Consider the following 17065-nt stretch of genomic DNA (forward strand, 5'->3'; position numbering starts at 1 on the left):
ATCTTTATGCTATGCTTTCTATGGGTATGTGTCCATCACATCATTCACCTAATGATATGATATTGTTATTAATAACATTCAATGTTCATGATCAGGAAACCATGATCATCTATTAATCAACAAGCTAGTTAAATGAGAGGCTTACTAGGGACTCTGGTTGTTTACACAACACACATGTATTAATGTTTCCGGTTAATACAATTATAGCATGGGGTGTAAACATTTATCAAGAACACTAAGATATAACAATAACCAATTTATTATTGCCTCTCAGGCATATCTCCAACAGTCTCCCACTTGCACTAGAGTCAATAATCTAGTTTACATTTGTAAAGATATAACAACTTGGCCTTCTGGTGCTTATCATGTTTTGCTCACGGGAGAGGTTTCAGTCAACGAATCTGACACGCTCAGAAACGTATGTATTTTGCAATTCAATTGCGTCTCCACGCATCACTCATTTTCCAAATGAGTCGGCATTAATCGTATATGTTCGGTCTTCTGGTGGAATCTTAATTCCGCGGTCTGAAATATGTCACTAATATTGTCACACACAATATAGCTTCAAAGTTCAGACACTATCGGAACTACACCAAGTTCTCAAAGAACTTCTCGACTTAACATCCTCAGTCATTGTCAAAACAATGACATACTCTGCCTTCGTTTGTAGAATCCGTCACAATATTTAGAACTCATCTAAATCTAGCATAGATTTCTTCTAGCTCATTGTGCTACCTTTTAATCAACACTTATCCTAATTGAGATTGAAATTTATTTTTATATGTGACCAAACTAATATCGGTGCAACACCTTACAACGATTTGTTTGTCATTACCCCATACAAAACATATATATATATATATATATATATATATATATATATATATATATATATCCTTGGTTCTTCTAAAGTACTCAAGAATATTCTTACTGTTGTCCAATAATCATCACATGAATCATTCTGGTATATGCTCCTAACTCTTTAGAGCACATGACATCTGATTGTGTACATATTATTCGTGATCTAAAATCACTCATGTGGTTTTACTAATTGAGTATCAAATACACTCAAGTCTTGTTAAACCTTCACATGGAAAAGAACACCTTCTTAATATTTTTATATTGAACTACTTCAATATTCATTCTATGTACTTTGACTTAAACTTATTATGTGTTTCAATCTATCTTCATAGATCTTGACACTAAATATGTTTCAGTCCATATCTTTTCATTGAAGTCAATTCTAAATGAAACCTTTTAATCACATCAAGTATATATAATTACATCATTTATAATAAATGATATGTCATCCACATATAATATTATAACTATGTCTCAGCGCTCCCACTTAATTTCTTGCAAACACAAGCATCTTCATCGTTTCTGATGAAATAAAAAATATTTGATTATTTCATCCGGTGAAGATTCCAACTCCGTGATACTCACTTCATCCAATTGAAGTTTGTATACCTATCTAGTATTCCACGGACCAGCAAAACTCTTGGTTGTATCTAGTATACATCCTTAATACACACTTCTGGTAAGGAATGTATTTTTCCATCCTACTAGCATATATCGTAAAAGAAATATATATGTAGTGATTACTAGAATAATCCACATAGTCTATAAACATCGCTACGGAAGATCTAATCGTATCGTATTCAACTCTTTGAACTTTGTCCTAAACAAATTTTCGACAAGTCGAGCTTCTTCAAGGATATTCCATCCAAGTCCATCAATTTTATAGATCCATTTACTTTCAAAAAGTATTCACCTATCTTGGATTTAATGGTACTTAGCCATTTTAACGGAGTCAGTGCCCATCATAACTTCTTTGTATGTAGTTGGTTCATTATTGTTCAAAATCAATCCTTTGTCCACAAATCATTTATTTGATCACAAAGTAAACCATACATATAAGGTTCAATGGGTACTTTGATATCCATGACTATAACTCTTTGTATACATGGGAGCTATGATCTTCGTGGCCACCTCCGGAACCATTTCCGATGCTGCGCTACTCTGATCATCATGCTCAGGTTCATAAACCTTATCAAGTTTCATTGTCCTCCCACTTAAAAACTTCGCTAGAAACAATTTCTTGGAAATAAGTAAGAAACATCGACAAACACTTTTGTCTTTGTCTCCATAGTGGAAAGAATTCCCAATCAATTCTCTGGGATAACCAACAAAGACATTCATCCGATTTTGGTTGTAAACTTATTTACTTATGCTATGCATACCAAAATTTAAGAAATAACTATTAGGATTTATACCCATGCCATAACTCGTATGGTATCATTTCAACGGATTATGATGATGCTCTATTTAGTGTAAAAGCGGTAGTCTCTAAAGCATAATCCACAAAAATATAATGGCGTCATATTATTTTATCTCATCATTAATCCAACAAGGTTTGGATACGTCTCTCGGATACTCCATTATCACTATGATACTCCAAGAAACGTGAGTTGTAGAACAATTTCATAACTCTCTTAGATGTTCGCTAAAACTCGTAATTCAAATATTTCCACCATGATCCAATCATAGATATTTGACTTTTCTATTACGATGATTTCCACTTCATGCTGAAATTTATTTGAATCCATTCAAATGTTTCAAACTTCTTCCTTATCGAATAAATATATCCACATATATATACTCAATTCATTGTTGGCCGCACACAACTATGCCCAGTGAACCACATACATCATCATGTATGTTTCCACTAAGTTAGTTGCTCGTTCAAATCTTGGCCTATGAACGGTATTTCAGTCATTCTCTTTAGAAGAGATTTGTAAGCGCCAAACGTTTCTAAAATCAAATGACTCCAAAAATCCATTTGCATGGAGTTCCTTCATGTGTTCCTTTCTAACATGACCTAAATGACGGTTCCACTAATAAGTGGGATTCACATCATTTGCCTTATGGTATTTTAGCGTCAGTGTTATGCATGTGTGCTTCACCATAAAGTTTTATAATAACTTATCCATCGTACATGGAATACTGTAATAATTTGAACAACTCATTGTTTTCATTTGAATAGAACAAAATAACAATTATGAAGTTCTTTATTATAAATCTGAAGGGCTAGGTAGAATGCCAACGACGAACACAATAACACTTTATTTTGTTCCAGACGTGCATTCCTACCATATTCCTTGTCAGTCACTTAGGCCATTGTATTCTTGTATTGCGTTGTTTTGTATGACACCTCATACCAACCAATATGGTACAAATACCCAAGAATTTCATTGTGTGACCAAACAAGGAATACATTCATAACATGTATATCATCTATATACTCCTGAGCGAGACTTTCTAGTCTTTTCTTTCTTTCTGCCAAAAAATCTTTTGTAGTTTCTCTTTTAGCTTTCCTCATTCTTTAGAAAACACTTCACCTTCAATAACTTCTAGGCCCATTGGTCAATTACCAATAACCTTGAGGTTCTTACTTTGAAGTTGATCATCACATGACAAGTGTTCCAGATTTCACTATTAGTAACTTTTAATGTGATGAACAATTTCACTCATAATTTTATCCATCAAAACATGACGACTTTCCGAGACCATGTCTGTACATGCTAGGCTCGTAAAGTTTAACCTTAGTATTCGCATGTGCAAATATGGCTTGCACCCGTTGTATGCACACGTAGAATCTATAACACCCGATCATCACGTGATGCTTCGAAACGACGAGTCTTACCAACGGTGCATACTAAGGACGATCACTTCATGGATATGCGAATATCGTTAGTGCCCAACTAGTTGGAGGATCGGGACGCCTAGCGTCTTCAACCTTCGTACATTCCCATAAAACTTATGAGTTTATGTAGTGTCACTAGATTATATTCTATCATCTTGCAATAAGGTCTTAGATATCACATATATCTCATACCTTGCTTATTTCTGAAAACAAAATTTCCAGCTCCTTACTTTTCAAATGGATTTGAATTTCAAGTTTCACGGAGACAAGATGATTTTAGGTACTAATTGAAAACATTATTCTTTGAATTAGCAATGTGAGGTTTACTAAAAGTTTGCAATAGGATTTAATCATTTCTTGATTCTTTAACAATACGGTACCAGTCCGTAAAGTTACTTGTCAGACTTAACAGTATTTCTATCTCAATTACAAGACTAGCGTGTGGTAGAAAACGGATGCCAATTCTACAAATTTAATTCAAAATACTATTCAGACTATGTTCTTGATAATTAGTTCATGTTTTAATCTAATTACTAATGAACTCCCACTTAATACAACATCCCTCATAGTTGTTTAGTGGCACACGATCCATATCCACTACACCAAAACCGATCATCACGTGAGATGATGTAGCTTCAATGGTGAACATCAACATGTTGATCATATCATCCATATGATTCGTGTTCAACCTTTCGGTTTCCTGTGTTCCGAGGCCATGTCCGTACATGCTAGGCTCGTCAAGCAAACCCAAGTATTTCCGCGTGTGCAACATGGCTTACACCCGTTGTATGTGAACGTAGAATCTATCACATCCGATCATCACGAGATGCTTCAAAACGACGAACTGTAGCAACGGTGCATACGAGGGGAGAACACTTTATTATCTTGATATTAATGTGAGGGATCATCTTATAATGCTACCGTCGCGATCTAAGCAAGATAAGATGCATAAAGGATTAACATCACATGCAATTCATATGTGATATCATATGGCCTTTCTTCTTGTGCTTTCGATCTCCATCTCCAAGACATACGAGCATGATCTCCATCATCATCAGCATTGCACCAAGGTCCATGGCGCCGCTTCATGGTTGTCCATCACTTATAGCTACTATAACAACTACTTCAAATAAAGCTATTACATGATGAATAGACACACAGGTCTGAACAAATTTAAAGACAACCATTAGGCTCCTGCCGGTTGCCACAATAGAATAATGATCATCTCATACATATTCATCATCACATCATGGCCATATTATCACCAAACCCTGCAAAAACAAGTTAGACGCCTCTAATTTGGTTTGCATATTTTACGTGGTTTAGGGTTTTCGAGTAAGATCCAATCTACCTATAAACATGAACCACAACAGTGATACTAATGTTGTCAGTTGAAATAGTAAATTGAATCTTAACTATGGTAAGAGAGACAGACACCCGCAAAGCCACTTATGCAATACAAGTTGCATGTCGAGCGTGTAGCAAATCTCATGAACGCGGTCATGTAAAGTTAGCCCGAGCCGCTTCATCCCACCATGCCGAAAGATGCAAAGTACACGAACTAAAGACAACAAAGCATCAACGCCCACAAAACCATTGTGTTCTACTCGTGCAACCAATCTATGCATAGACAAGGCTCTGATACCACTGATGGGATTCGTAGCATAGAAAAAAAATTCCTACCGCAAGAACGAATAACAAGTCAAGATCAAATCTAGAAGATATTAGCAACGAGAAGATTGATGTCTACTCACACTTCTTTTCCTGTAGACAGTGTTGGGCCTCCAAGAGCAGAGGTTTGTAGAACAACAACAAGTTTCCCTTAAGTGAATCACCCAACGTTTATCGAACTCAGGGAGGAAGAGGTCAAAGATATCCCTCTCAAGCAACCCTGCAATCACGATACAAGAAGTCTCTTGTGTCCCCAACACACCTAATACACTTGTCAGATGTATAGGTGCACTAGTTCGACGAAGAGATAGTGAAACACAGGTGGTATAGATGGTGGTAATATTGCAGGAAGTAAAGATGCGATAAACGAACATGTAGTAGAACAAGTAAATAAACGGTGCCGGAAAATAGCTTGTCTGGCGTGGGAGGAGTGTGAGTGCCTTTTCTTTTCGGAAGCAAGGCCTAGGGATCATACTTTCACTAGTGGACACTCTCAACATTGATCACATAACTGAATAAACAAATACTACTTTCTCTACACTCTTTTGTTGGATGACAAACACCATTCATTGTGTAGGGCTACAAGAGCACCTCAATGCCGGAGTTAACAAGCTCCACAACATTCGATGTTCATATTTAAATAACCTTAGAGTGCATGATAGACCATTGCAATTATACCGAGTACTAACATAGCATGCACACTGTCACCATCAGGCTATGAAAGGAGGAATAGATCACATCAATACTATCATAGTAATAGTTAACTCCATAATCTACAAGAGATTACAATCATAAACTACGCCAAGTACTACATGATGCACACACTGTCACCATCACATCATGGAGGAGGAATAGAGTACTTTAATAACATCACTAGAGTAGCACATAGATTAATAGTGATACAAAGCTCATCATATGAATCTCAATCATGTAAGGCAGCTCATGAGATCATTGTATTGAAGTACATGGAAGAGAGATTAACCACATAGCTACCGGTACAGCCCTTAGCCTCGAGGGAGAACTACTCCCTCCTCATCATAGGAGACAGCAGCGTTGATGAAGATGGTGGTGGTGTCGATGGAGATGCCTTCCGGGGGCACTTCTCCATCCCGGCGGCGTGCCGGAACAGAGACTTCTGTCCCCCAGATCTTGGCTTCGCGATGGCGGCGGCTCTGAAGGTTTCTCGTACCGTGGCTTATCGGTGTCGAAGATTTAGGTCACGACGACTTATATAGGCGAAGAAACGGAGTCGGAAGGGGTCTGGGGGGCCCACACAGTAGGCCCCCCCCCCTCTGGCCGCGCCGCCCTACTGTGTGGGGCCCCTGGGCCTCCCCTATGTTCCCTCTCCGGTGGTCTGGAAGCTTCGTGGAAATATAAGATCGTGGGCCTTGATTTCGTCCAATTCCGAGAATATTTCCTTACTAGGATTTCTGAAACCAAAAACAGCAGAAAACAGGAACTGGCACTTCGGCATCTCGTTAATAGGTTAGTTCCGGAAAATGCATAATAATGACATATAATGTGTATAAAACATGTGAGTATCATCATAAAAGTAGCATGGAACATAAGAAATTATAGATACGTTTGAGACGTATCAAGCATCCCCAAGCTTAGTTCCTACTCGCCCTCGAGTAGGTAAACGATAACAAGGATAATTTCTGAAGTGACATGCTATCATAATCTTGATCAATACTATTGTAAAGCATATGAGATGAATGCAGCGATTCGAAGCAATGGTAAAGACAATGAGTAAACAAATGAATCATATAGCAAAGACTTTTCATGAATAATACTTTCAAGACAAGCATCAATAACACTTGCATAAGAGTTACTCATAAAGCAATAAATTCTTAGTAGAAAGCTTTGAAGCAACACAAAGGAAGATATAAGTTTCAGCAATTGCTTTCAACTTCAACATATTTATCTCATGGATAATTGTCAACACAAAGTAATATAACAAGTGCAATAGGTAAAACATGTAAGAATCAATGCACGCAGTTGATACAAGTGTTTGCTTCTAAGATAGAAGGAAGTAGGTAAACTGACTCAACAATAAAGTAGAAGATAGGCCCTTTGCAGAGGGAAGCATGGATTACTATATTTGTGCTAGAGGTTTTCATTTTGAAAACATAGAAACAATTTTGTCAACGGTAGTAATAAATCATATGTGTTATGCATAATACATCTTATAAGTTGCAAGCCTCATGCATAGATTACCAATAGTGCTCGCACCTTGTCCTAATTAGCTTGGATTAACACGGATTATCATTGCATAGCATATGTTTCAACCAAGTGTCACAAAGGGGTACCTCTATGCCGCATGTACAAAGGTCTAAGGAGAAAGCTCGCATTGGATTTCTCGCTTTTGATTATTCTCAACTTAGACATCCATACCGGGACAACATAGACAACAGATAATGGACTCCTCTTTAATGCATAAGCATTCAACAACAGATAAAATTCTCATAAGTGATTGAGGATTAATTGTCCAAACTGAAACTTCCACCATGATTCATGGCTTTAGTTAGCGGCCCAATGTTCTTCTCTAACAATATGCATACTCAAACCATTTGATCATGAAAATCGCCCTTACTTCGAGACAAGACGAACATGCATAGCAACTCACATGATATTCAACAAAGGTAATAGTTGGTGGCGTCCCCAGAAGCATGGTTACCGCTCAACAAGCAACTTATAAGAAATAAGATACATAGCTACATATTCTTCACCACAATAGTTTTTAGGGATTTCTATTTTCATGCCCTCCGTTCCTTAGTTGTGCTCAGTTTTCCCCAGCTCCTTAGTTTTTCCTCAGTTTTCCCCAAGACCTTGGCTGAAACCATCACAGATGCTGTAACGGCCGGTTGCCCGATGGTTGACCGTTATCTTCTAACTAGTGGGGCCATGTAGAGCCCGCAAAGACACGTCAGACCATCCATCTTTGTTTGACCGTAAGCATCGCTGTATCCCTGACCAAAACACGCACGAGTGGGGCTTTGGTATATCGAATGACAAGTGGGCCATGGCGCTGATTCAAGGGGCAATACACGGGTAGGAATAGATTTTTAAACGGAGCTCTACGGTGATGGCACGGAGGAGGTGGCCTGCGGGGTGCCGAGATGAGATCGACGTCCACAAAGAACTGCATGAGGCGAGACCGGACGCATTAGATAGATATGAACTAGACGCGTTTAACCATGCAAAGAAGAGAAGAAATGGTCGACGACATCGACGACTACCTCAAAACTTTGATCGACCAGTGTACCGACACGAACGCGAGCAATGTAGAGAAAACTAGTGTCTCTCCTTTCTGGCGTGTATAGATGGGTGCTAGAAGAGTGTGGTGGCGAAGGGAAAGACCTCGCGGTGGTCTGTGGCGTCCAGCATAGTAGGGCGGCGTGGCCGTGCCCACATCGGCGTGGATGCATGTTCGGCATTGGCATCAGCATGTACGTTCGGCATTGGCCTCGGCGGTATCTCTGGTGTGTCAGTGATCGAATGAGGGGACTGGATTGAGGGTGCATCCCGACGGTGACCTAGCAGTGGCGTCGAGCATAGCCGTTCTGACCATGCCGATATCGGCATCGGCAAAGTTTGGAGGCTGTGGTGCTCGAATCAAGGAGGGATTTGTTTCTTGTACGCCAAAAGTGATTTGAAACAAGTTTCGTGTTGAAGGTTAGGTAACGAAAGTTTGTAACTAAGCCCAAAATTATACTAGCGCCATGGTGAGGTTCTTTTTGATAGAGCTATACGGTTGGGCAAACTTTTTTGACACTTTTTAGATAGGGTTCCTTGTTGTTACACGTATGGCATCATGTATGGCAAATTTGGGATCATTTGGAGATGTTCGAAAAAATCACTTTGCTTAAACGCATGCCGTTTCGTCTCACTGAAACCAGCTTTTCTAACAAGGTGATTTATTATACCTCCTCTAAATGACCTCAAATTTCATACAACTGATCTTCTATACATAGATAGATAGATTGTTTCGTTTTTATATTTTTCGAACTTTTTATTTCCCTTTATAATATCCAATTGATTTTCAGGTCAAAACCTCGAAAAACGGCATCATGTATGGCATCATTTTCGCCATAAATTTCAAATTTTGTGAAACTTTCCCTTTTAGATATTCCTTGTTGTTATTCCCTTATAGATATGGCATAATGTATGCCAAATTTGGTTAGGTCTCACTGAAACCAGCTTTTGTAACAAGTTAGGCTACCGTGAATAGTAATGGCTACAAGAAATCGGTGATGGTCTATCATTTTTTGCGTGAAAAGTAATGGATACAACAAATCGGTGATGGTTTATCATTTTTTGCGTGAAAAAATTAATGGCTACAACAAATCGGTGATGGTTTATCATTTGGGATTTTCGTGAAAATTAATGGCTACAACAAATCGGTGACGGTTTATCATTTTTTGCGTGAAAATTTATGGCTACAACAAATCGGTGATGGTTTATCATTTTTTGCGTGAAAAGTAATGCCTAAAAGAGTTCATAATTTTTAGCGCGTGAAAATAAATACAGAAAACCGCCCTTTAGCATACTTAGAGAGTGGAAGGTAACCGCCGACAGAGAGAGAGAGAGAGGGGTTATCCTGCCCGTTAGATCATACGATCAACGGTCGGCGGGCACGATCCGTGTGACATGGGCTAGACCAATCAGGGCAATGTTGCACGTGTGAGAGAATTTGTGGAGGGAGAGGGCAAAACTGAGTAGTATCAAGAAACCAAGGGCACCTATGTAATAAACAGACTAAGGGATTCAAATATGAGATTTAAAAAATGGAAAATGCGTGTTTTGTACAATAAAACCCATCTTGACCTATCTCAAACTATTTGCAATACAAATATACATGAGTGTGAGAATTGTGGCCTCATTTAGACAAAGTATGTTTTGGGGAAAGCTGTTTTGGGAAGGGCTTATTGTGGAAAACCATGCACCTTCATAGCTACTAGGTGATTTGAGAAGGCCTTTGAGAAGTGGAAATTTGTGGTAAAACTTGATTTATCTATGACTTATCTATGTTTTGAGAACTGGCAATTTGTGGTAAAGACTCCATGAGTATGTGCCACTATTTTTCGGAATTTTTTGCACATTAAATGACTCATTTAACTAGTTAATCCCATTTGTTGACTGTCCGTTGACCAGCTACTTGAGGGTAAAACTGAGCATATTGCACTAGCCGAGTATTAGCACTCAAGGGGAAAACTGAGCACACAAAAAATGCTAGTATAATGCTCGAGGTTATACCTGAGTATATCTAAATTTCCAGGGTTAGACTCGAGGACGCGTGTTGCGGTGCGAGAAATGAAAGACGTGCAATTGTTGACGCGTAGATGCCGGTCGCGGTGCGAGAAGTCGAAGACGTGCAATCGTGGACGCGTGGCGCATTGCGGAAGTCCAAGACGTGCGGACGTGCAGCGGTGGACGCGTAGGACGCGGGCCGCATTAACCACCCCTTGCCTTTATAGACGCCTCCTCCCACTATCTCTCGTCACTCTCACTCGCCTACGCAACGCCGCCTCTCTCACGTCCCATCATCTTCTCCAAAGCAAAAAACCCTCTCCCTCTCCCTCTCCTCTACCGGCGAGATGGACAAGGAGAATGCCAATCCCATCGTCCACGGCACCGTCGGCTCCAAGCGCGACGCCTCCCTCTTCGACGCCTTCCCCTCAACGGACGTCGCCGCCGCCTCCGCCGGTGCATCGGAGGCTGCTGCCGCCGGTCGCGGTCAGATCCCACCGGGATGGGACCCCTACGAGCCGGTGCCGTACGTCCCGCCCCCGAACCGCTACGACACCTCCATAGAGGACCCATGGAACGAGGTAACTACGGTTTGCTTCCTTTTTGTTCCCCATTCCTTTTTGAACCCTATTTGTGCTTGGTGTAGATGGATCCGTGGATGGATGAGTATTGGGCTAATATTTGCGCCGATTTTATTCCATTTTGCTTTGATCCCTCCTTGATTTCGTTTAAGATTTGGGGTTCGGCCATTCGGTTAATTTATGCAAGTAATAATGGGATCTCAGTCAGTTAATTTATGCAAGTAATCATAGGATCTCAATCAGTTATTTTATGCACGAATCAAAAGATATCAACCGTTTAATTTTGCAAATAATCTGGGATGTGTTCAAGTTCAGATCCGGAATCTGTTTCTTTGCCTATGATGAATCGGTGGGCACAGATTTTTACGGGGAGGGATCAGCGAACCATTTCTGTGTACAAATCTGTTGTGCATGAGCTTTGGTTCGCTTACACCGTCCCTGTAGATATATAATCGTGTCCACTCTAACTTAGGCTGCCTCTGTTTTTCCTAACTTTGGTATCATGCACGTTTGCAACTCATTCACTAATAAATTCCCGTTTGATATGGATCAGGCTGTGCAGCGGCGACGTCGGCAGCGACGACGAGCACCATGATGTCAAGGCTCGCCGAGTGCTCGCGGAGGCTGCAGGTCGGCCGCACGTCTCCTACCTCGACGTCGCCAAGGGTGTCTACAGGTGCCCCTTCGCACTAGGAGGCTCGGCGGCACTGACTTCAACTGCGTCCTCACGCATGCCGAGAACATCGGCCACACCAACCCCAAGGTCGGCGCGTCGGTGAACCCCAACTCCTTCCGCGCCAAGCACTTGGCGCTCAGCATGCACCACCGCAGCATCCAGAGGGTGGAGATCTCCGCCGGGCGCATGCCTCCGCTCAAGCCCAAGGCTCCCAAGGGGAGCAACAAGTGGAGGCAGAGGCAGATGGGGTAGGCGGAGTCCTGGATGTGTGCTGCTGCTGCCTCCTCCATTTTGTTGTTGGGATCCCTTTGTTGTTAGCTAGGGATCCCTCGTTGTTATGTTGTTAGTATGATGGTGTCTGTCATCGCTGTGAAGAACCTCGAACCCTACTATGTTTGGCTGCTGAATGCAGCTTATTATCTATATTATCTATCCCTATTCTACTATATGACCTTGTGAATTTATCGTACATTCCCTGTAGATTTGCTCCTAGATTTAACTACATACATATGGACCAGATGGAGTACTAGATTGGGCTCCCTACTAGATTTGCTGCCATATTGGGAAAACAACGAGGGCCAAAAGGCACAAATAATAATTGAAGAAAGACAGAAATGCAAGCTTCTCTAGATTTGATACAAATTAGGTGAAAAAAGGCAGAGAGAAGGAGGAAGAAAAGATACTCTTAAAAGGGAAATGCCAATGGCCGAGAGAGACAAAACCCAGCTCCTGCTCACGTGCAACCAAACGCTATCTCGTCCTCTCCCACGCGGTCCCTTTCTACCAGCCCCACGCGACGCGGGCCCACACGACGCGGCCCCACACGTCAGCACGGAACGGTCAACTTAACGGGAATCCTGCCGTCTGAGCTGCCTTCCGCGGGTTTCAAACAAGCACTTGGGGAAAGCGAGGAAAAACTAAGGAGCTGGGGAAAACTGAGCACAACTAAGGAACCGAGGGCACGAAAATAGAAATCCCTAGTTTTTAAGGCTATTTTCCCATGAGCTATATATTGCAGAGACAAAGGATAGAAATTTTAAAGGTAGCACTCAAGTAATTTACTTTGGAATGGCAGAGAAATACCATGTAGTAGGTAGGTATGGTGGACACAAATGGCATAGTTTTTGGCTCAAGGATTTGGATGCACGAGAAGTATTCCCTCTCAGTACAAGGCTTTGGCTAGCAAGGTTGTTTGAAGCAAACTCAAGTATAAAACGCTACAGCAAAGCTTACATATGAACATATTGCAAGCATTATAAGACTTTACATCGTCTTCCTTGTTGTTCAAACACCTTAACCAGAAAATATCTAGACTCTAGAGAAACTAATCATGCAAACCAAATTTTAACAAGCTCTATGTAGTTCTTCATTAATGGGTGCAAAGTACATGATGCAAGAGCTTAAACATGATCTATATGAGCACAAAAATTGCCAAGTATCAAATTATTCAAGACAATATACCAATTACAACATGCAGCATTTTCTTTTTCCAACCATATAACAATGAACGAAGTAGTTCAACCTTCGCAATGAACATTAAGAATAAAGCTAAGAACATATGTGTTCATACGAAACAGCGGAGCGTGTCTCTCTCCCACACAAGCATGATGGATCAGATTTTATTCAAACAAAAACAAAAATAAAAACATACAGACGCTCCAAGTAAAGTACATAAGATGTGACCGAATAAAAATATAGTTTCAATAGAAGAAACCTGATAATTTGTCGATGAAGAAGGGGATGCCTTGGGCATCCCCAAGCTTAGATGCTTGAGTATTCTTAAAATATGCAGGGATGAACCACGGGGGCATCCCCAAGCTTAGCCTTTTCACTCATCTTGATCATATTGTATCATCCTCCTCTCTTGACCCTTGAAAACTTCCTCCACACCAAACTCGAAATAAACTCATTAGAGGGTTAGTGCATAATCAAAAATTCACATGTTCGGAGGTAACACAATCATTCTTAACACTTCTGGACATTGCCCAAATCTACTGGAAGTTAATGGAACAAAGAAATCCATTCAACATAGCAAAAGAGGCAATGCGAAATAAAAGGCAGAATCTGTCAAAACAGAACAGTCCGTAAAGATGATTTTTTCAGGGGCACTTAACTTGCTCAGATGGAAAAGCTCAAATTGAATGAAAATTGCGTACATATCTGAGGATATCGCACGTAAATTGGCAGATTTTTCTGAGTTACCTACAGACGGGGCGGCTCAATTTTGTGACAGCAAGAAATCTGTTTCTGCGCAGTAATCCAAATCTAGTATTGACTTTACTATCAAAGACTTTACTTGGCACAACAATGCAATAAAATAAAGATAAGGAGAGGTTGCTACAGTAATAACAACTTCCAAGACACAACAAAACAGTAGCAAAATAAAAACATGGGTTATCTCCCAAGAAGTGCTTTTTTATAGCTATTAAGATGGGCTCAGTAATTTTAATGATGCACTCGCAAGAAATAAGAGTTGAAGCAAAAGAGAGCATCAAAAGCAAATAAGAAACACTTTTAAGTCTAACCCACTTCCTATGAAAAGGAATCTTGTACACAAATAAATTCATGAGGAGCAAAGTGACAAGCATAGGAAGATAAAACACGAGTAACTTCAAGATTCTCAACATAAAGAGGGGAAACTTAATATTATTAAGATGCATATAGCCATGTTTCCCTCTCTCATAATAACTTTCAGTGACATCATGAACAAACTCAACAATATAACTATCACATAAAGCATTCTTATTCACATGCATAAAAGTATCATTACTCTCCACATAAGCATAATCAATTTTATTAGTAATAGTGGGAGTAAAACTATCACAACCATCATTGTAATCATCATAAATTGCAGGCATGGTATAATCATAATAACCTTTATCCTCCATAGTAGGTGGCACCAAAATACCACTATCATTATAATCATCATAAATGGGAGGCAAAGTATCATCAAAGAAAATTTTTCTCCTCCATGCTTGGGGGACTAAAAATATCATGCTCATCAAAGCCAGCTTCCCCAAGCTTAAATTCTTCCATAGCATTAGCAACAATGGTGTTCGAAGCGTTCATACTAATATCATTGCTACTAGCATGCAAATAAGGTTCCATAGGTTTTTTAATTTTCGCATCAAACAATCCATGTCTTAACTCAGGAAATAAAATAAAAAGCTCACTGTTATTTTCCATTATGCCTAACTAGTGAAAACAAGAAACAAAAAGATGCAATTGCAGGATCTAAAGGAAATAGCTTCGAGCACTCACACACCGGCAACAGTGCTAGGAAATAGCTTAGTAGTCAGAGGATGTGAATACCTTTTACCTTACCTCCCCGGCAACGGCGCCATAAAATAGCTTGATGTCTACTCACACTTCTTTTCCTGTAGACAGTGTTGGGCCTCCAAGAGCAGAGGTTTGTAGAACAGCAGCAAGTTTCCCTTAAGTGAATCACCCAAGGTTTATCGAACTCAGGGAGGAAGAGGTCAAAGATATCCCTCTCAAGCAACCCTGCAATCACGATACAAGAAGTCTCTTGTGTCCCCAACACACCTAATACACTTGTCAGATGTATAGGTGCACTAGTTCGGCGAAGAGATAGTGAAACACAGGTGGTATAGATGGTGGTAATATTGCAGGAAGTAAAGATGCAGTAAACGAACATGTAGTAGAACAGTAAATAAACGGTGCCAGAAAATAGCTTGCTGGCGTGGGAGGAGTGTGAGTGCCTTTTCTTTTCGGAAGCAAGGCCTAGGGATCATACTTTCACTAGTGGACACTCTCAACATTGATCACATAACTGAATAAACAAATACTACTTTCTCTACACTCTTTTGTTGGATGACAAACACCATTCATTGTGTAGGGCTACAAGAGCACCTCAATGTCGGAGTTAACAAGCTCCACAACATCCGATGTTCATATTTAAATAACCTTAGAGTGCATGATAGACCATTGCAATTATACCGAGTACTAACATAGCATGCACATTGTCACCATCAGGCTATGAAAGGAGGAATAGATCACATCAATACTATCATAGTAATAGTTAACTCCATAATCTACAAGAGATTACAATCATAAACTACGCCAAGTACTACATGATTCACACACTGTCACCATCACATCATGGAGGAGGAATAGAGTACTTTAATAACATCACTAGAGTAGCACATAGATTAATAGTGATACAAAGCTCATCATATGAATCTCAATCATGTAAGGCAGCTCATGAGATCATTGTATTGAAGTACATGGAAGAGAGATTAACCACATAGCTACCGGTACAGCCCTTAGCCTCGAGGGAGAACTACTCCCTCTTCATCATAGGAGACAGCAGCGTTGATGAAGATGGCGGTGGTGTCGATGGAGATGCCTTCCGGGGGCACTTCCCCGTCCCGGCGGCGTGCCGGAACAGAGACTTCTGTCCCCCAGATCTTGGCTTCGCGATGGCGGCGGCTCTGGAAGGTTTCTCGTACCGTGGCTTATCGGTGTCGAAGATTTAGGTCACGACGACTTATATAGGCAAAGAAACGGAGTCGGAAGGGGTCTGGGGGGCCCACATAGTAGGGGGGCGCCCCCCCTCTGGCCGCGCCGCCATACTGTGTGGGGGCCCTGGGCCTCCCCTCTGGTCCCTCTCCGGTGTTCTGGAAGCTTCGTGGAAATATAAGATCGTGGGCCTTGATTTCGTCCAATTCCGAGAATATTTCCTTACTAGGATTTCTGAAACAAAAAACAGCAGAAAACATGAACTGGCACTTCGGCATCTCGTTAATAGGTTAGTTCCGGAAAATGCATAATAATGACATATAATGTGTATAAAACATGTGAGTATCATCATAAAAGTAGCATGGAACATAAGAAATTATAGATACGTTTGAGACGTCTCAAAGATCATGAGACTAACCCTCGAAGATTTCCAAAGCCTACGAGATTAGATCTCGTTGTTGTTGTAGTCGATCACTTGCCGCTTTCGAAAGCGCGTAGAAGATCTTGACGGTGCCACAGTCGGGCAGCACCTCCGTACTCGGTCACACGTATGGTGTTGATGACGACGTCCTTCAACCCATTCCAGCGGGTAGCGGATGTAGTAGATCCTCCTCGGAATCCCGCCAGCACGACGGCGTGGTGGCGGTGGTGGTGGAGATCTCCGGCAGGGCTTCGTCGTAGCCGTGCAAGAGGGAGGAG

The sequence above is a fragment of the Lolium rigidum genome, chromosome 3 (assembly GCF_022539505.1).
Source record: "Lolium rigidum isolate FL_2022 chromosome 3, APGP_CSIRO_Lrig_0.1, whole genome shotgun sequence".
Lineage (NCBI taxonomy): Eukaryota > Viridiplantae > Streptophyta > Magnoliopsida > Poales > Poaceae > Lolium > Lolium rigidum.